Source organism: Zonotrichia leucophrys, chromosome Z, assembly GCF_028769735.1.
Source record: "Zonotrichia leucophrys gambelii isolate GWCS_2022_RI chromosome Z, RI_Zleu_2.0, whole genome shotgun sequence".
Taxonomy (NCBI): Eukaryota; Metazoa; Chordata; class Aves; order Passeriformes; family Passerellidae; genus Zonotrichia; species Zonotrichia leucophrys.
Window position 1 is genome coordinate 48,038,971 of NC_088200.1, and position 22,271 is coordinate 48,061,241.

A 22,271-nucleotide genomic window follows, 5' to 3' on the forward strand; every position below is an offset into this window, starting at 1 on the left:
CTTTCTTTTGCTGTGGCATTTGGGGTTTTTTGGTTTTTTTAGGTTTTGGGTTTGTTGGTTGGTTGGTTGGTTGGTTGGGTTTTTGTGCCTGATCAAAGATATATCATTAAGAGGGATTTGAACTCAGCTTCTCCCATGCGTCAAGTTGCTTCAGCCAATGAAAACCCCTTCTGTAAATTCCGAATAACTACTAATGATCCCACAGCTCTGAATCGGGTTTTGTTTGGTTTTGTTTAGTTTGATTTTTTTTAAAAACTAGTCAACTTTAGTTTTCCTTAGTTAAGAGTTTCAGGAAATAAGAAAAAGCAACTTTCAGACCACCTTTTCTTTCTATGGTATGCTTTTCTTACAGGTATAAAAAGAAAAGCTGAGTGTATCTTTTTCAAGATACCTCAAGGGAATGTAAGTCTTGATGAAGGTTTTATCTATATTATTTGTATATTTGGGGTTTTCTTGCAATCTGCTAACTTCCATTTCTGTCATAGATTGCTCTTGACTAATGTTAGAGGGTGGAAGTCTTCACTCAGTTCCCATCCCCTTATGTGTAATATTTCACATGCTTCTCTCTTAGCCTAGCTTCCAAATCAACCATGCCATTTAAGAACTTAAGTCTCACTACCACATTTTGTTTCACAGAAGACAAGTCTTTTGTACAACTTGATCCAAATTATATTTCTACCTAATAAAGCATAAATCATGACAACTTGTCCATTTTTATTATTCCTGCAGGACTCCGGAGTGTATATATGTTATCAGTCTAAGAATGAAACTAAGTACAAGGCCACAACTAAGATTCTTATAGCATATTCTATGATATTCTCACACCTAAGCATAATACAGTTAATTTGGCTCTCCAAGCAATTAAGATTTTCTTAGTTTATTGTGATTGCAGTGTATAGGATTTATAAAAACTTAAAGCGAACTACTTCACCTGAGCAGCTTTTAAGCTTTTGTTCAGAGAACTAAAGAGGTTGAGTTTAGTGATTAAGTACTGTACTGCTGGTTTGATCACTTGAGCTGGATTTTTTTGAGACCGTGCTTCAGTTTAAAAACCAAACCACTTCAAAGCCAATTATTTAAGACTTAATACAACAATACAATACATTTGAGCCTATAATGACCTTACTGTATTGCCAGTTTTTCAAGTGGCTTCTGGATCAGACAGAAAACAGAGACCAGCCTACAATTCACTCCCAAAAAAGCCAGTCAAAAATAAAATTAAGGCTCAATAAATATTCTGATCACCCCCCCAGATTTTTTTACAAATATAAGTGCAATTTTATAATGTTTTCCTTTAGAATTCTCTATTTACCATAAGTAGAAAGAATCATTTTTTCAAGGGTCTTTATAATTATTCATGTACCAGATGAAAACAAAGGATTCATTCTACCCCATTCTTTAATTTTACTCACCAATAGGTGAATTCTTCTTACAGCTGGCATTTCAAATCTATTAGTAAAATTTATCACTCAAAGGCTTATGGAAGGACTAAATTACACTAATGAATTGACTATGAATTTGAAGCCCAAGATGAGGCCAAGTATTTTCTGGCTTCGTTTCTGTATCTCAGCAAACTGCTTAATTTTCCCCTTACTTATCCATTACTGCTAAATTGTCTTGCTATTATTGCAGAAAATTGCAGCAAACATTGGCTTGCCCTTAGGCCTATACTGAATGAAGCAGAAATCAGGATTCCTGCAGAGACACTGGCAAGGTATGAAACCAATTCCTCCACTAATTTTGCTGAACTGAAAAAAAAATGTGGAAGATAACATTCAATCCCTCTTTTCCAATTTTATTTAACAGTTAGTGAATTATTCCTATAGTTGGCTTTTCAAATATATTAATTGATTTTCTCACTTAAAGCCATGCAAAAAAAACTAGATTAATGAAGCAGCTACATAACTTCTATATACAAAAGAAGCTAAATACTTTCCAGCTTCAGATTGTATTTTTTTTTTTCTGGGGAATGGGTGAGTATATGCATTTTTTGTTTGATTTTTTTGTGTATTTTTTTGGGTTTCTATATGAGGAAGGAGTAAATGTCCTTATATGGGTTAATCTTCAGCATGATTCCAATGCCTGATAGAAACACTAGGGTCAAATACCTGTGGTTTTTGCTATTAAAAAGGGGACAGTATAATTGAGATGTCATGGGGGAGAAGGACAATATCTGAGTTGTCCCTGGCATGCTGTAGGATGAGAGGAAAAGGCTAGAGGGATAGGGTGCTAGCAAGGGCCCTCAGCTAGGGACTCTGAACATTACTGGCCACATTGCTGCAGATCTTCAGACTTACGGAGATGAATCAGGGACTCCCAAGCTGAGAAGCCAACAGGGAAACACCAGGAAAATATATGAAAGGAACTGAGGGGTGCTCCTCTATGAAGATGACATATCTGAGATCTCAGCTGCATTTATGTCAACATACAAACAGCAAAGGTTGGAAGCCACTGTGCCGCTAGAAAGTTATGACTTTGCCACTACTGAAACTTGGCGGGGTGGATCCCATAACTAAAGAGCAACAATCAATGGCTACATGCTGTTCAAAAGAGGTATGGGAGGAAGGAGAGGGGGAGAAGTTTCCCTTGGCACCAATAGCTGGATCAGGTGTGAAGAGTTGTCCCTGAAGAAAAATCATGAGCTGGCTAAAAGCCTGTATGAATCAAAGACTGAGGCACAACAAAGGGAACCTCATGCTTGATGTTCAGCACAGGCCCCTGATCAATGGGAGGTTGCTTATGAAGCCTTCTTTCTCCATACAGAAGAGGCATCCCACTCACAGGCTCTCATCCTGGCCTTCAAATGTTCCAGCATCTACTGGGCAAGCAGCACACAAAGGTGTAGGCAACCTAGGAGACTGCTGGAATGCTTGGAGGATAACTTCCTGATTCAGGCAGCAGACAGACCTATCAGAGGAATGTGTTACTGGATCTGTTGGTCACCAGTGCAATTGAGCTAACTGGAGGCATTGAGACTGGAGACAACACAAGCTGCAGTGACCCTGCATTGGTGGAGTTTGCACATCTTGACAGATGCAGGGGTAAAGTTAGGCCCCTGGACTTCAGGAAAGCAAACTTCCAGATCTTCAAGGAGACAGTCAATAGGAGTCCCTGGAAGACTGCTCACGGGAACAGTGAACAGAGCTGGTAAATCTTTAAGGGAGTCTTCCATAGAGAACAAGACCTGGCAATCCCCAAGAGCAAGAAATCAGGCAAGACGGACATGAGATGGCACAGCTGAGTAGGGAACAGCTGGTCGAACTAATGGGAAAGTTCAACCAGCAGGCAGTGGAAACAAACAGGTGACCTGGGAAGGGCATAGAGATGAAGTTCAGTTGTGTAGGGAGGAGGTGAGGAACAACAGCCTGGAATTGAACCTGGAAAGGGACACAAAGTGTAACAGAAAAGGCTTTTGCAGGTGTGCTAACCAGAAGAGGAAGGTGAAACAAGGTGTAACACCCTCTGATAAATATGGCTAACCAAGTGGTAACAACTGATGGGAAGAAAGCTAAGGTTTCTGATGTTTTTGTCTCAGTCTTCAATGGCAACCTCTCTTCTCACACCTCTCAAGTGGATGGACAGCAGGATAGGGATTGGTCGGGGCAAAGTCCCTCCATTGTTACCTAAGTAATGTCACTTCCAACCCAACCCACTCTATTATTCTACCGAATTTTATATAGAAGTGTTAATAATGCATTAAGAACTGCTATTCATGACAGGCTCCTTGGAGCTAAATCTTCTTCATGAATTGATGTAAATTGATTTTTTCCACCTGTAAAACATAGGCAGGTAGGTTTTCCAGTGTTCTTAAAAAATACGAGACTTTGCACAAATTGTTAGCTTGTTCATTCAAAAGGCAAAGAGTATTTTCAGGAGATTATAGCTAGGTAGAGATAGAGGCTAGATAGGTAGATAGGTAGATGATAGATAGATAGATAGATAGATAGATAGATAGATAGATAGATAGATAGATAGATAGATAGATAGAGTCTCTAGTCAAAGTTCTCACTTGGTCCTTCAGAATTCTAAAATACTGGATGTGTATACCCTAAGTCTGAAGAAATAATCTAGCATTTCTAGATGTTCTAGATAGTTCATATTTAGCAATTTCTTAATATGAGTAATTCTATTAATGGCACTCTGTGTCAATGCTTACCTTGACTCACCCCCTTGTTCCACAGCTGTCCTGAGATATTTACTGTCCTTCATTGCTGTTGACCACATGACTAACCAGAACCTGGGCTGAGACTATGAAAACTAAAATAGACATATATCTAAGAATATCTGCTTTTCCTGATAGAATAGTTTATAAAGGGTTTGAATGTAACTTTTAACAGGAAATTTACTTTTGAAATTGAACACACCATTAAAAATCTCTCATTGAAGAGGTCCAGGCAACTATTTGCCCTAGGAAGGCACAAGTCTTAAATTTTCCAATTCTAAAAACCATAATTCATGCTCTGTTTCTCAAGTATTTGGGTCTTCTTTTTATTTTTCTCTTATTCTTTTCCCACTAGCATTTGAAGCCTGTGACTACTTTCTCTGTCTCTTGACAAATAGTCCTAACAGTCCCTGAAGTTACTGTGTGAACTGGACACGTTACATTAGATTTCACCCTCTATTTTATAACTAAACATTTAACTTTATTTCACATGTATGCAAAGAGACTCTTAACCATATTGAGGTCTTGGCATCATGAAAATACAGAAAAAGTTGATTTTATCATGGAGGAAAATAAGATTTATATCGTTTACTTTAAAAAATTACTGTTTTACTATTCATTATAAATCTTTCTATATTACTGCATTACCTTCGCATATACACTGAAGATCACTAAATGCTACCTCACAGAAGTGATCACACCATACTGAAGGGGCAATTTTTCCCTTTTACACTAATTCCCAATAAAGTTATCAATCTGGCCTCTTTTATTTGTTGTTTGGAATGAGGGTTTTACAACAACATATCACTAAATCAGATACAAAGAGCAAATACCTCTCTGTCATGCCTACCTTTTATTATCCATTACCTTTCTGAGTACAAAATCCTGCTAGCTCAAAATAGAAATTGTTCACACCTTTTCTGTGCATTTTTTTCCAATATAAATGATTGTATGCACACACCTACTTTGCAGTAAATGCCATAGAATAATGCCATGCAATAGTGCTCTTTAGAAGAATGCTGATTGTTTTGGTTCTTCTAGATCAGGAATCAACCACTGACAGGAATATCTGGATGCCAGTAAATCACAGGCTACTCAATCTAAGTTGTAGGTCTAAAACAGTAAAAAAGCAGGACATGTTCCATGTCAGAGTTAATTATGTTTCAAGAATACACAATATAGCATTACATTATTTGTTCTTCATCAGTATCTCAATGATAAACCTTTCTGCTGTGTTGCCTACATGTTGAACCTTTTAAAAAATTTTAAATAGCGCCCAGGGATGCAATATCATAGCATTCTAGCCACAATGCACAGGTCCAGTTACAGCAAGTGCTGTAAGTTCAGCAGGTCTTGGAGAAAGTAATGGGTAAACATTGACTTCACAAAAACCAAAATTCTTAACATCACATCAAAAATAGCAGCAGAGGGATAGAAACTCATACCAACACTACACACATCTGCTAAAGTACCAGCCACTGTCTTGCTCCAGACAGTTTTCTGAGCTGTCTTCCTTCCAACATGTGTCAGAGAAGCATTAAGGATTTTTTATTACAGCTGTATACAGTAGTTCAGAAAAAACAAACTGCACGAACAAGTGGTCTGTATTGGCAAGACCACAACCAGAATGTCAATGGAAGTGACTATTCCCTTCTCTGCAGTATTTTTGTGACTACATCTGAGCACTGTATTCAGTTTCAGGCTTCTCAGCACAAGACAGGTGTGGACATCCAGAAGCATGTCCAGTTACCACAGGGGTTAGGTGATTGCAGCAAGAGAGAAAAGAGTAGGAGTTTGTTCAGCCTTAGGAACAGAAGTCATCTAATTTCCATCTCCAACTATCAAATTAGATCACAGCTATATGTTAATAGAAGGTGCATAGTTACCAAGTAAAAGCCAGTAGCAAAAAAGTAGGAAAATAGTAGCTTTTCACATAAGAAAATTTTTTACTGCATGAGAAGAGTCAAACCCTGGACCATATGCTGAATGACATTGTAGAATTTCCATCCTTGGAGATGGTCAAAGCTCATCTGAACAAAACCATGAGCAACCTGCTTTAACTGGACCAGCTTCAACGAGGTTCGATTGAACAGCACATAGAGGTCCCATCCTAACTAAATTGCTCTGTGATACTGCCAACTGACTATAGAAAACATTGAGCCAAGGCACTTGTTAGCATTTAACTTCAATTCAACGTTAAAAAGCTGAAATTGCTATCAGCTCTACCATTATACCACTCACACAGTGCAGTTGATTGACAAGTGCTAATTTAAGGGACATAAATGAAGTTTTACTGCTTTTAGCTCCTGGTAGGTCAACCAACAGGGAGCCAATATAGCCAGAATTGAGAAAGCTGGTCTGTATTCAGGCATATGGAATGCTGGCGCTTTGTGTGACACCAAAACATTATCAACCTTACTATGTAATCCACGAAAACCTGTGAAGCTGGATGGGTGTTAATCACAGAATACTCAAGGACGGGATCTAAAGCAGAACTTTTATTATTTCTTGGAGTGGATGGGATGAAAGAATACTTCATGTTCTCCAAGGCTGAGCTGATTGTACAAACTAGAAATAGGCAGGGAAATAGTCTATGTATTTCCTTACATCATACTTCATATACATAGCTCAGAAAGCATTTCAAATCAAATGCTGTACACCATGGAAAGATTTTTATTATGTTAGGTTTTAAGACTGAAATTGCAGTTTGAAATTTTCTGGATGAACAAACAATACAGAAAACTCTTTATTATGTTTTCTTCATCACTTTAGCAAAGATGTGTGAAAGGAAACATTTTGCTCCCAAACTGTTAACCTCTTGTGTACACCCAGTATCAAACCCAGACTTAGAATTCCTCCAAGTAATCTAGATAACTTTTCAGTTTCTTTCTTGTTTAAACAACATGTGGAAAGGGTACAGTGCAAAGGACATAGCTGTGTAGAGCTGAACTACATCTGCAATGTTAGTGACACAAGAAACCGTTTCCGTTTACATTGTAAATTTTTCCACTGATATGAAAAAAGTTCTGTGTTACCCTTCACAAAGTGCCATCTACTAAGAGTAAGAATGGAGGTTGAATCACTTACTAAATGAAGGTTTTTCTGAGGATCTGTAATGCCTGGTATCACCTAGGTAAAGCGCCCTCACAACAGGAACTCTTCTAATGAAGCCTGAATGTGTGTATGTGTAAGAACACATTTCAGTCCTCAACAAACTGTTTACTGTTCAAACATTAAATACATGTAGAACTGTTTTAATCAGCTGAACAAATATTTAATATACACTCCTGTGTAAGAGCTATGTTTAAAAATATCGCTTATGCAGTTAAAGCATGGGGAATTTATGGAAACTAATGCTCTGAAAGGTAAAACAAATACTGTCTAAACAAAACTTGCACATAAAAACAGAAGTCATATCTTTTCAACCTCTGTCTAATGTAATCTTCATTATTGACACCATGAGTCTTTTATGTTGAAGTGTCAGGAGGATTGGCTTACCACGAAAATGCTTTGGTTTTCAAGAAGTCATAATTGCAGTGCAGAAACAGGATTAGTTTCTAATAAACTAACTGAGGAGTGTAATGTTAATGTTACATTCACAGCAGGGCTTCCTCTGTAGAGTAAATGTTTGTTTACTCTCTGGGATCCAAACACTGAAGGTCATTCATTGCAGGAGTAGCTGGATTTCCGCCTACAGCTGTTAGAAAGGATTTGTAAAAAGTCTGACAGGAAATTACAACTTCTTTGAAAACACATGTGCCTGAATAGTTTCTGTGTAAATATAGTACAATGCTGGCAGAAATAAAGGGTTTTTTAGATATAATCTCTTGAAAATACATAAATGTGCTTCACCTTGGCTTTATCTATTTTCATAGAGTTTATGGCTGTCTTTTTGTCTTTCCTTGGAATGAGCATGTGTCTGAAGGACATTCTACAAATTATTATGTAGTGAGAAAGAGGTGATATTCCCTGACCTCAAAAACTGGAGCAGAAATTTAGTACCTTTACTCATACACATTTTGTTAACAAAAAACATTAGAACCTGTTGCAAACTCTTCTCTCATCAACTATTTGCTTTATTGTACATAAATGAAATGCAAAACTAGGCAGAATAAATATTTTTAGAGTGCAGGTTAACTTTCAAATATGACACAAGTTCCCCAAGCATGACCTTAAATGCCTAGTAGAGCAAGAAACAAAGTCAGAAAGCTTTCTCTGCCTCTTATTGAAGCAAGGAGTATAAATTATTTTTCTGTAAGGGTATGATAGAGCATGTTTGGGTCCCCCAGACATCTGCTTTACAAAATACTCCTTCCTTCAAATTAGTGGTTACTTCAGGTGAGGACAAAAAGGTAGTAATCATTAAAAGCAAGAGAAGCCTCCAACTCAGCAAGAATTCATTAAAGTTTTGACGTCTAGATACAAGTGAATAGAGAGTTTTATTTTCTGGGGCTCCTCGTTCTCTCAAAGAAAGTGGTGAAATCAACCTGAAGGAAGCTAGCCCTTCCAAGGATTAAATTTTCTCTGTGCTGTTGTTACTCCAAACCAGTTTTATTTATCTTTGATAGTGGTTGTATGAGTCAGAATTTCTTGCACTTATGTCAGAAGAGAAACACTGTGCTTGATGAGAATTCCAAAGATGTATTTTAACTACATTTTTAATTGCTTCTGACTCCCTCAAAGTTTGTGTAACATAATTTTTGAGTTCAACATCACATGAGATTACTTGCATCATTTAACATACCATATGGCAGGTCTACATCTATTTTAAATAACTTTCTTAGATGAAACAACATTAATGCAAACATTAAAGATAAAATATGAGTCTAGGCATGTTTAGTTTTGGAAAAACAAAGAACTGATCCATTCTGTATGCACTTGGATGGAATATATTTTGGAAACTGAGAAGATCCAAGATCTTCATCAATAGGTTTTTGGAGATTTTCTCCCTGAGAAGCTGCCTGGAGCTCCTCTGTACTGAAGTGAATAAACTCACAGAAGGAAATATTTCTCTCACCAGCATAGCAGTTCTCTTCTGTCTAGCTGATGCATTGTGGCAACAGCACTTTCCAACATGGCACAAAGTCATCATCAGAAAGGTTAAACTCAACTCCCTGGAATGGCAGCAGGCAAGGTGCCTGCCACATACATGATGGGTATCAAAAGCAGCTTTCCAGCTACCACTTGGATTGCACTCTAAAAGAGCCCCAAAGATTAGGAGCTGATACCCCATTAACAGTAAATTATGGCTAATTGTCCTCTTAGCCTAGTTCCCTTTGTTGTGCTGGTTTCTGTCTGGATTCACACTGAAACAGAAGGTAGTTCATGAGGACGAACTGCTATCAATGAAAAGTAACAGGTTACTGGCCTTCAAATTACACATTTTTCTCTTTTCAATAAAGCCTGTAAAATTTTTGTGTGTCCCTAACCCAAGAGGATGTGTGTGCACGGCAATGAGCAAGGATCTATATTTAAGTTTGTGGCACATGTAAACTGTATCAGAGGAACAAGAAAAGACAATGGGCTATAAAATCTAACAACTAATTATTTAATAAGAATTAAATGAATCAGATCCTATTTTGAATTTCAGAGCCATCTGCAGATCTTTTTTTTCACTTTAACTTCTCAAAATCAATTACACTGCCAGTAGGTCTTTGTTTTCAAGTGTTGTAGGGTGGCCTTATATGAAATTACAGTAAGCATACAGATGTAGTTCAAGACGTGTCAACAACATGATGATATTTGGATATGTGAGATGTTGGGTTTTTTAGGTATTTTCATGATGAATTAGTCAAAAATTTTACAGTTTGCTTCATTAACTGGCATATTCTAAACACTATGTCAAGGACGCCACTGAAAAATATAACTATTTTTAGTTCAAATTAAGGTTCAAATTAAATGAACCTTATAATTTTGTATTTGCTCAGAGAGAACTTGTGAGGAGATAGTATAGTTTTGATTTGCTTCAACAATGATTGTCGGAGGCATGTGGAGGAGGCAACTAGAAGAAGCCTTGTCTCAGTGAGGACTTCTGACAACACCTCACAGGAGATGGGCAGTAGGAGACACTGAACTCCCCAGAGGGGCTTTTCCAACCGGGAAGGGTTGGACTGGGCCAATGGTCTCCTGCCAGCAGCCAGGCTTTGGAAGGAACCAGGGGCATAGAAAGCAGCCGTGTCACAACCCTGGGTGTGAAACTTGCTTTCTGAATGCGGGCTTTTGACGTGGGCCTTTTTTTGAGACTGCGCTTTTGCTTTCAATGTTTGGTGACGGGGGGGGGGGGCGGGGGGGGGGGTTGGGGGGGTGGGGGGGTGGGGGGGGTGGGGGGGGGGGGGTGGTGGGGGTGGGGGGGGGGTGGGGGTGGGGGGGGGGTGGGGGGTGGGGGGGGGGGGTGGTTCTGAGACTTGCTTTTGCCTCGGGGCTTTTTGAGTCTTGCGCTTCTGATTTGGCTCCAGCCTCCTGAAGTCTGCTTCTTGCCCTGGCCCTAGCCTGGTTTTGTCCCTTCTGCCCTGGCCCCTGCCAGCCTTTTGGCTCTCCTGCCCTAGCTGGCTCTCGCTGGCCCTCGCGTCTGTGCCGCCGCCCTGAGTCCCTGGCCAGGCCCGGCCCGCTTCGTGCCAGCGCCCTGTCCCTGCGTCCGGCCCTGCCGCCTCCGAGCCTGACCAGGCCGCTCCTGGCCGCGACCTTACCCGATCCCCTTCCCTCGTGTCCCGCCGCCCTGCCCGGGCTCCTGCCCGATCCCCTCCCCTCGTGTCCGGCCGGCAGCTGCACAACGCCGCCTCATCGGGGACATGGCCCGCACCTCCGGGGCTAATGCCCTGTGTCCCTCTGCTCCTCTCGCCCTCTCTCTCTACAGCCCCGCTTCCTTCCCATTTTTCTTCCTCTTGCTCTGTCTTCTCTAGCCCTCTTAAGTAGGGTAACTGCTTTGATTTTGTTTTTTCGTTACCAATAAACGGTTCTCAGATACAACGCTTCTCTCATTTGACTTAATTTCGTTCCTGACCATCTATTTTTAAACTCCTCCCAGTTCCCCTTCTTGAAATGGTACAGAGCTGCTGAAGGGTTCAATTTAGATTTTGTGCAGAGGAAGCAGCAACCACACCTACTCTTTCTGCATCAATTTAGAACAGATTAAATCAGTGATAAACTAATAATGATAATCACCAACCAAGAAAACAAAACCCAAAACAAAATATAAGAAAAAGACACTGCAAACTTTAACTTCCCAGCTTTCCAAAAACACTTGTACTTGAAGAGTAGATTCAGAGTTTGACTATAAGGCCACCCTGGGTCTTGAGTCACTGTTTAACTTCAATTCTGTAAAACTGTCCTAAATAGACCTGGAGGGTAATTTTTTTGGACCAGATATATTCATAATCCTTTAATTTTACTTGCAGTGTAGCAGGACAGGTGCAGACATCCAGAATTCTTGAACTGAAGGATAATACTAGAAAAAAGAACACATCTACTCATTCTCACTCACTACTGTAAATGAGATTATGCCCTTTTTGACATTCTAAGCACTTCTGTGTCTTGCTATATGGGCAGGTACATTACAATTACTGCTACTTGTTCTTAACATGCTGTGATAATAGGCCCTATAAAAACACATCCATTTCTAAAGACCCACACAGTAGGTAAACACCCAAGGCAGACTGTCAGGCAGCAAAGAGAAGTCTAGAGAGATTTTGTTCCTATACTGAAAATGTTAAAGGGTTGTAGATTTTAGTTTGCTTTAGATCATACTGCAGGCCACTGCCCTGGAATTTATTATTAATAAATCAAAATAGATGGTCTAATTTAAAAAATTTATGAAGTTGCATCAAGTTTCCCTAAATTCATCAATGTTTTTCTCAGTGCTTGTGAGAGTAAGATAAATCCCTCAGTAATTTAGTTGTTAATCTTTCATCTCTTTAACCGATGAGGAGTTTGCTTTTCAAGTGAATTAAAACAGGAATAGAATTTTTTTTTATTCTTGTCTGGCAAATTAGAGTTGAAGTAAAAGTCAAATTAGTATTGAAGTAAACACATTTGCTAGCAACTATTCTTGATTTGGATAATGATTACACAAAAATTGGCATAGTATGGCCCCTGGTCTGTACATCTTACGTGATATCTGTAATCCTTAGATTATCACAGCTACAGGACATGAGGTAGAAAGCATTTGTAAGCAACTTAGAATCTTTTATTTGAACAAAGATAAAGTTCAGGGAAAAAAATGGGGTCATGTGAATCTTTATCTGCTGAAGTTATCTGCTAGCTGTTGGTGAGTTTTAAGATTACCCATGTGCCCTGTTGATAAACATTTGTACAATCATGAATTCTTGTTTATTTGTCAGTGATTTGAAGTTACTATTTTTGAACACATCAGCAATTACTGGAGTATTCTTTGATAAGAAGGACTAGAAATTCCTCTTTGGGGTATATGCATTACAAAGATTGTTTAGAAATAAATTACACTTTTTAACCCTGAGAATTTAATTATTTAAATGTACAAATATTATGTACATTTAAAGATTCACTTGTAAAAATTGGCATATTAAAATAGAATATGAAATATCTGTTCATTTTGTTTTACAGACAGATGAGAATTTTCTCCCAAATATTCAAAGATTCCCCCAAAGATTTCATATAAACTCACTAAGAAGAATGTATATGGATTACATAATTGTGAAGTAAAATTTACTGAGCAGTTTTATCTCTGTGCAAATCTTACCTCCACTCTGTCCATTGTTAATGACAATACAGAATGCAACAAAACCTCAGTTGTTCAAAAAACCAAATGGCCTTTACAATATTAATGTAATACAATTGCAAGATAAACAAAATACCTGGTAGATTTATGTACAGCATGTATTAAAAGTGTATACAAATACAGCATGTACTAAAAGTGACAGCCTCAATGACTCTTTGAAGGCACACAAAATTAGCTCTTCTTTTCTCCTCCTCAAAAGCACAAAGAGACTATATATTAGACTAAGTATTTTGCTGCTAAGTGCACATGATAATCCCAGGTTTTTACGTGTTTATGAATCTCCCTCCCAGATGGCTTTGTCTGTTCAAAGGTAGAATTTGGTGCAGTATATCAGGTTTTTACATCACATGTAACTGTAATATTAACTTACTTGAATCCTTTGTAGCATCTTTGCATGAAGGAGTAGGGAGAGCAACTCACAAGCAACTATTAATCTATGTTTTCTCTGCTAAATGCCAATAAAATGTTTCAATATATGTTCTTCAAACCTAGAAGAAAAAAAACATAAACATACCAATTTCCTCCTGTTTACTAAATTTTAACCAGAGGCAGCCAGAGAACAATGAAATTCTGACATCGTGGGATCTTAGGTGGGATCTCCATTTTAGTCCAAGAATATAACCTTAGTCACAGTTCCACCTTAGGAAATCGTTTCTGCTTCAGACATTTACCCCGTGACATAGTTCTTATTCAACAGGTACACACTGCCATCTAAAGGCCAGTCTTTGGACTTTTCTAGACCATTTGGGCTCCAATCTCTCCACTGATGCTTCTCACTGTGTCCAAATTCTTACTTGCAAAAATAGAAAGGTGACATTTTGGAAGAAGATATAAGGAAAGATCTTATAGCTTAGGCTGAAATGGAAAGATGACACTGAGTCAGGCCCTGCAGACCTGCCAAGAGCAGGTGTGCTTCTGGGAGATGCAACATCACTATGCAGCCCAGCAGCTGACTCTTTTAATTGGAACCTTTCTGGTCAGTTACTTCACAGGGATGTTGCTGAAATGTAATATCCAGACCTCAGCCTCACTAAAGCTACTACCACTGCAGAAAATACTAAATGGAGGCCAGAATTACATTTCACACATCAGAATATATTCTTACATCTTTACCTATCACCTGGGGGTGATAGTGAAGTATTCTCCCATGAAAAGAGATTTTGCCTCTCTAAGCAGATGGTTGCCTTTACATGCAAATTCAAATGAATAAAATAATTTAGAATGGATATATTGTTCTCTGGAGCTCTGGTTTTAGCTGTCCATTTCGACCTCTGTGGAAATTTTGTATCATCTATCTTCTTCCTCATCTATACTAAAAAAAAAAAGGAAACACAAAAAACCCCCCAAAAACCATTACATTCTTTCTTTTGAAGAAGCACAAGGTTGTCACACTTCAGGATATCTTCTGAGTCAACAAAAATATGTGGCTGCTTCCAAACATTGTCTGTTTCTTTGCTGGGGAATAGGCAGCTCAGTACATTCCCATCATCCTGAAGACCCTTTGGGACTTGAATCTATATTCATTCCTCAGGGCGACAAGAAATGAGAACAAGTGCTGACATATATCCTTTACTGGTGTTTATTCTGAGTCAATACACATAGAAGCAAAGAGGTTTTACAAAGCAACATTTGACCTCAGCCTATACCAGATGATACTTCCCGTTGGTATAATTTGCTAAGGAAATTCAGCAGAATTAAATACAAGCTTTCTCTGAATTTTGAAGTACAGACTTTAAATAACACCACATTCTCCAGCTACAGTTAAATGGTACCACATTATATAACTACAAATAATGATACTGATAGAGCTCAAAACACAAAGAAAGATGAAATGAAGATTCTTTTCTCTAATTATAGGGCTGCCTATACTTTGGTGTGATAGCAGCAGTTTCTTGTTGTGTAAAACAAACAAACAGCAAAAAAAAAAAAACAACAAAAATCCCCCAAACCAAAATTCAAAGAATACCAGACCCAAACATTATTTTGATTGATCAGTTCAGTTAAAATAATATCTCAGTAGAACCTTCAGTCTCCCTGCTATGTGTATTGAAGTTGGGGAGTACAGAATGTCCTGTTTTAGGCTGGGATGGAGTTAATTTTCTTTTTACTACCTGGAACAGAACTTTATTAATGTGTTGATAACACATTGATATTTTAGTTGCTGCTCAGTAGTATAAGGACTTTGCTGTTTCTCATGCTCTGCCAGCCAGCAGGTGTACAAGAAACTAGAAGGAAGCTCAGCCATGACAGCTGACCCAACCTGGCCAAAGGGACCATTCCCCATTCTCCCCATTTCCCCATTCCACAGAACTGGAGGGAACTGGCAAAGAGGTATTGATCATTGCTGGGAGACAGGCTGGGCATTGTTCAGTGGGTGCTGAGCAATTGACTTGTGAACCAATTGTTTCTCTTAGGTATTATTCCTCTCTCTTTTTAATTTTTAATTTCATTATTTTTTATTTTTAGTAGTAGTAGCTTTCATTCAATTGTTAAAAGACTCTTATCTCAAACAATGGGGTTTAGATTTAAAAAAATGCTTTTTCCGATTGTTCTTCTCATCCCACCAGTGTATGGGTGGGAAATGAGTTAACAACTGTGTAGTACTTATCTGCGAGCTGGTGTCATGATAAAAAAGAACAGCACAGTAGACTTAAAAAACTTGAACCATTGCACAGGACCATCATAGGACTACAGTAATTTCTAGACTAGGTCTATCTAATAAATAAAATTCCTTTGCTGGAAATGTTGCAAAGATAGATTAGCATCTTAGCCATGAGAACAGTGGTGTCTGCAGGTATTAGTATTTTAAAAATCGATTCCTAGCATATCAATTTCATAGTCACAGCTTAGAAACCTAGAATCTGAAATTCAGCAAGGTAGATAAAGAGATGGCCTGAGGAACTGTCTTTAGAATTGTACACATTATCTTGATCAAGGGTTCAGGTATGAGAAGTGTGCATCCATCCCCAGACTAATCAAAGCACAAGGAGCAAGACTGGTGAGTAACCCTGACCTCCTTCTAGAGTCCCAGGACTCATGGCAATGAGGATAAACAATCAATACTTCAGCACAAGCTATGAAAGTATTTTAGCTTCATATTGTCTTTAACTTTTATGGCAATTCTGCTGCTGTGGAGCTTGGCCAGCATACTGCTTATTAAATCAGCACAAATCATATTAAGTTAATTTTTACCATGGAACCAAATTGGTTTCAATTGGCCTAAAAAAATATTTATAAAATGCTTAGCCTTCAGTATTATATTTTGGATGGTAATGTGGTTTTAGAATTTTTGCTTTTTTGCATTTTACTACTTGTTCTAAGAAAATACATCAGCTCCATAGTGTAAAACATCAGCCCTTCACTTTTTATATAAATAATAATTATAGTAATAACTAGAATAACAGTAACATATGAATGACAAGATATTGTATATTGTCCCACTGTTGCTAAATACATATTGCTCCTACTTTCTCACGCAGGTAATTTATAGAAGGGACATTTCTGAAATGGTTGGTTTCCAGCAATAAGGCATGATTATTACACTTTTTGTTGCTGTTCCAGTTTAGCAGATGAAAATTTGAGAATGGTGAAGGGGAGAGACATTTGTTGGTCCAGTTCATCTTTCCTACTCTTCTAGGTTGCTTTACCCCAGATTTTAGTTCTGACCAACTATTCGTTTATAGTATTTGCTATAATCCTTCTGTGTCTGTATGTAAAATCATAAATCAGTAGCCTATTTTTTCTGCAAGGAACATGACGTATGTAATCCTAATTTCTTGGAGAGAGCCTCCAGTTAATTTAAATCTATGAAGTCTATCGAGGCCACTCTATCCTACTATAGCTAAGCATTTGGATTTCTGTTTTGAATTGCCAATACGTCTGTACAATCTGTTTACGCTTCATTCTCCAACTCTTCCCTCAAGTCTACTCTTGCTATTTGCTCTGATTAAGAACAAACACAGCTCCCAGAGTATGCACATTGTTTACCTCTCTTTTCACAGGGAAGTTTATGGTTTGAAATTTCATCTCTCCATTAAATCCACTGAAGCTCATAAGTAACTAGATACTTTTAAGATCTTAGAGTTCAGTCTCCAAATATGAAAGTTGAAGCTTCTAATAAATACAGTAAAATACACCTTGTTCCAAGCAGAGGGCATATAGAATATGAAATAATGGCTATGGACTTTTTACTTTAGATGTGTGTGTATATTTCACAGAGAGAGAGATAGTATGCAACCATTGGGGAAGAAAAACTTGATTGAACACTAACTTTCCAATCATCAAAGAGTATTTATGAGTATCTATCTTTATATTTTAACAGATTTTGTTTGCTGCAAAGTTATTAACTAGCCCGTTAGTATTGTCCTTGGTGATTGTTCTCCATTAGGCACAGTATTACAGATTTTTTTTTTTGCATGTGTGCATAGAATAGGATGAAGTGAAGGCAACCTTCACATTTGTTTAAGAAATATGAAACACTTTTGGAAGGAAATTATTATATTTTTGTATAATTTTTCCTTTTTAAGTTAAAAACATAAGTAGCAGCTTAGTTACATCTAGTACTTCAAATTTTGAGGAAATAGGACAGAGCATCCATTAATCAATCCAAGAAGAGCCAGAATCCTGTGCAAGTTAATGATTTATTTCTCAAAACAGAATGAAGAAAGGTAGATAAAGTATAAGGAAGGGAAAGTATTCTTTCTTTTCTTTAAAAAACCTTGAAATATGTTCAAAAACATTTTATGAGGTCACACTAAAAAAAAAAGAGTAATTGGAAGAAAAATTCTGCTTGTCTAAGCGAAGAGCACATTTGTAGCAGTAGGCTAAATGTTTTATCGATTGGGAAACTGGGAAACTCAAGTCATTACTCACCGTGGGCTAAAGAATAATTGCTAATGCTCTGGCGGAAAGATTAAAAACAGTTTCTGGAAGTATTTCTTACAATGATCAATGGTGTATCATCCCAGGCCATTGGATCTTCAATAACATTTTTCCCTTTTGGGATACAATCAATTTTTATAATATGATTCATTTGCCAGCAGGCATGCTTTCTTCATGCAATGAAAAGGCACTTATGCACCTTATATTGTTGAAAAATAATCTTATACATCCAGAGCCCAAGCTCTGATATGAAAGATTTTTCCTAAATCATCTCTATTTTTACATGAGTTTGGGAAATAGATGTGTTGAATGGCTTCTAGCTTTTGTATTGTTTTCCCTCATTTGGTTTTCAAAAAATTGTTTTTAAAGCTTTTAAAATAATAATCATTATTACAGAAGTGATGTGCAAGAAGAATTGAATAGACAGTAAAGTGAGCCATTCTCTGACCTGTGGGTGGCTTAACTAATTTATTGCATGAACATTAATTGTAGTGGTAATTCACGTCAGGGGTAACTATAATGCTACTCTAGCTCATTTCAAAAAATCTTGTATACCTCTGCTTAAGTAACCAAATGCTGCACACAGCTTTGCAATTGTCTGATTTAATGAATAGCTGCTTAAATATTTAAAACTACCAGGATTTCAGAATCAAATATATGTACACACAACACAGTTTATTTCTTATTCTGAGCCTGAAACATTTCTGAAGGAGAGAGCAGCTGTCACAGCAAACAGATGACTTGATTGATAAACAAGACAGATATAAACCTAGACTCATTTACAGTTCCAGCTAAAATCAGAAAACTCCTCGCATCTGAAATAAAGGAGTATCTATGAGACAGAGACACAGGTACAGTTGGAAGTGCCTCACTCTTTTTGCCCAATGTCAACTGTACCATATTAAGGAACCTGAAAACTTTCAACCAAGATATTTCTTGTCTTTTTTATTTGTCTTTTACATGTCAAGAAATTTCATTTGTCTTTTACATGTCAAGAAATTTCACAATAAAATCTTATTAAGATTTTCTTATAGGTATAAGAAATTTACATAAAACTGAGTGTGTAATTGGCTGCATCCCATAATCTGAGACAACCAAGTCTAAAATCTTTATAAAATTTCTGCTAAATATTAGTTAGCAGAAAACTGTAAGTTAAAATGGCTAACAAGAAGGCCTAATAGTGCAAGAGTCCTCATCTTTTTTGATGGAAGGAGAGAATGGCATTCTCTAGAGAAGTTCGCAATACATACCATACTCAAAAAATCTACCAGTTGGCCATTAAGGAAGGCCCTAGCTATATTAACATTAGTGGAAGAACAAAGGATGAGGCAACTATCAAGCAAGACACAAGTGTTTCCTCAGTTTTTCTTGTTCAAATAGATTTAAGCAAGTTTCACAAAAAACATGCTCATGTAACAGACAATTTTCTATCTGTGCATATATTGGCTTTGGCTGGAATGAAGCTAATTTTCCACACAGTATCCTTCATACTGCTGTGTTGGCCATTGGCAGCTGGAAAGGTTTTGTAACGCAACAGTGTTTTGGCTACTGCTGAGCAACCCTGGCACAGCATGAGCAATGTCTCACTAACAACCTCCTCATCCTCAAAGGGTCAGTAGTCTAGAATGGGCAAGAACTTAGGAGGGGATATAGCCAGGACAGCCGACTAAAACTGACCAGGGATATTTGGAATATTACATACCATATGACTTTGACTCAACAATCACAGCTAAGAGGAAGGCTGGGGATGAAGCAGGGATGGGGTGGCGTGAGCATCTGTGATTACAGAGCAAACTTCCTGCCCTCCTAAGGGGAGTCATAGAGTGTCTTGGTGGGCAACTCATGGCCAAAGTCAACCCACCACAGTGCATCATGCACCTATTAGATTAAGATTTTTTTGATGCTTTCATGGAGTCAGAAAAGACACTCATTTTCAAAGACAGTGCTTAAATGAGAATCTGGTAAAGGGCTAAACAGTGATAACTTCTGTTCTGTAGCTTCAAAATTTACATTCTACCTTGACTCAGGAAATTATTGAGAAGACATATATTAAGATTTTCTATTAGGGATGTACAATTGATCTGTTAGTAACAAAAATATCAATTTATTCTTGAGGTTGATATTTGATTTTACTTTCTACAACTAATGTCTACCACCATAATTAGTTTATCTTTTTAGACAAAAGAGGATGTTAAATATCAAGCAGGCTACAAAGAATAAGCAAAAGCCCTGCCCTTCCCCCCCCTCCCCCCCAAAAAAAGCATCTAATGGAAGAATGCAAAAATAAAACATGAAGAGAAAATTAGAAGCAAATAACAATCTAAATTAATGGACTGGAGTGTACCATGAAAACTTGATAATGAAAAGAAACATTAATTTAACATTATCTCTACAGAGACTTCCAAGCAGATAAAATATGGATTTGTTTTAATTAAATCCTCTAAAATATTTTTTTAAATCACATGAAATTTGTTTAAAACCAGAGACACCTGTAATTCTCCAAGTATGAAATTTCCTATAGTTACACATTCTAAAATACAGCAATTTCTAAAACAAACAAGCAAAAAGCTATTTGGATAATACATGTTCAAAACTATTTGGAAACATGCAAGAGGTGGGCCAAGACTAGCACTGCCCTGTTTTGTTCATGGCTTGTCCTTGTCCTGATATGTCATGCTTATGGACTGATCTCACTTAAAAATTAAAGGTGCTCTAAGACCATTCTTCCCATTACATCAATGAATGATGAATATTGTGCAAGGTCATAGTTTCTTCTTCTTCACAGTGAAGAACAAGTTAGATTATTTCCTCCTTAGTGCAATCTGGAATTAGGGTTGAATTTGTGAACCTGAAAGGCAGTTACTTCCCTGACATCTTCAGATTTACCTTGTCCCCATCATGTTTTCCAATTAATGATGTCCAGAATATTATATTGTTATAGGTACCCACATGGGAAGGAATGCAATAAACATAGTGACTATAACTATTTTTTTTTTTTTAAGATCAAAGCTGCCTTTAAGAAAATACATCTTTGATATAAGGAGGCTTACCTAGAAGAGATACATATGCTTTACTGTTTTAGAAAAAGCAGGTTTTCTCAGCTGCCTGACTTTTTTCCCTTTTTTTGCTCTTTAAGGAAAAGGGGAACAGAAAGCAAGGGAGTGAGAATCAAAGAGCAAGGCTTAAAGGCTAATCAACTTAAAGTAATTTTTAAAACTTTATATTGTAACAGGAAGTCATGGGAGAGAGAATTGAAAGCAATATATACTTACATAGATGCAGACAATCTAACACAAACAAATTGGTCATGATAACCCACTACTCAAATCAATTTCAGTCCTTAAAAATGCAACACAATACAGATTTTTTTCTCAGACTCAGCAATTTAAAACTTTCATAAGGCAGAAAACATTTTCATGAGCAGACTGTCAATTAGAAAACATGGGTTTAACAGTAAGACAGAGTGCCTACAACTCCTTCTCATATCCAGTAGTTCAGGGCCAGCTACAGAAATGCTGGCCCTCAGAAACAAAATAAAATAAATTTCTGTGTCTCCATTGTATTTAGGCATTTACGAAGTGACTTAGCAGCCAGCATTCAAAGGTGGAAGCCAAATTCAAAGGAAATATTTTAATAAATCCCTAAGTAGAAACAATCCCAACTGAAATCAAGAGGAGTTTTGCCATTGGCTTCAGAGTTTCACATCAAAATTTCTGTTTCTACAATGGGTAAGAATATGAGCATGATTGCTAGCATATAAAACTTACAATTCAGAAGGGCCCATAATCGTGATCTGCACAAATTTTTAGTAAATGTTACTACCAACATTTATTGCATATTTGTAGAGGACAGTGTAAGGAAGGCAGCATTAAGCTGAAGCTAGTTTGCCTTCTTGTAAAACAGTTTAGAAAATGCTATTCTAGAGAACTTAGTCCTATCCAACTTGTCTTTATACTATGATGAATTCGACCAAACTACTCACCATTATTTACAGTTTCTCCACTGATTATATGTTTTCATGTTCCACCAGCAGATTAATTAGTCCTCCTTTCATGACATCCAGTTGTTCTACTTCATTGCAAAGCAGTTTCATTAAACTTAGTCAACAACGTGGTAACTTTCTGTACTACCTGTTACTTTAAATCCATGACTGAGTTGTTACTCCTATTACTTGTTCCTTGCATTACAGTTTCCATTTGATACTATTCATATGCCTTCATCTTTAATTATGTCCTTAATTGCTTTCGTTTAATACAAAATACCACACTACCCACCATTTGTACTTAACAGACCTCCTCTAAATTTTGTGGATTGACTACTCATCCATGTACAAAATTGAAAAAAAAATTAGCAAGCTTTAAAATGTCTATCCAGCTTGACCAACTTCATTAGCTTCATGAGCAATCTTTCTTCAGCTCTTCATCATAAACTGCTTATGTGATGGATTTAACACATTACTCAGCAGTGACTGACTTT